The sequence below is a fragment of the Muntiacus reevesi genome, chromosome 4, assembly GCF_963930625.1.
Source record: "Muntiacus reevesi chromosome 4, mMunRee1.1, whole genome shotgun sequence".
In the NCBI taxonomy this organism is placed as follows: domain Eukaryota; kingdom Metazoa; phylum Chordata; class Mammalia; order Artiodactyla; family Cervidae; genus Muntiacus; species Muntiacus reevesi.
In genome coordinates this window covers 30,778,069-30,778,461 of record NC_089252.1, presented here as the reverse complement: position 1 = coordinate 30,778,461, position 393 = coordinate 30,778,069, and positions in this window count along the sequence as shown.

Here is a 393-nt window from a genome sequence, read left to right as displayed (position 1 = left end):
ACAAAAACATCTTAAAACACGTACAACAAAACTACCCTGCTTAAAATGCAAAGATGAGACTTGGGCTGTGAGTGAGTGAGTCTCTTGCGGTGAGTCCCTTCCTGGGACGCTGCGGTGAACCCGACTACCCAGTCTCCGGCGGGGTTCGATGGCACCGACGGCGCCGTGGGCGAGCAGAAGCCCTCAGCCCCGGCGACTCCAGGAGCAAATTCCAAGCGGACTCCTGCCGCTCCTTGGAAAGGACTGCGTCCCTGAGGCCCGGCGGAAGAGGTGGGGAGAGGCGGGCGCGAGGAGGCCCTAGCGTGACAGCCCCCAGCCCCACCTGGCCCGCAACCCGGAAGCAGAGGCGAGCCGCGCGGCGTGGCGGGGTTGCGGTTCCGGGTCGGGTCTCGC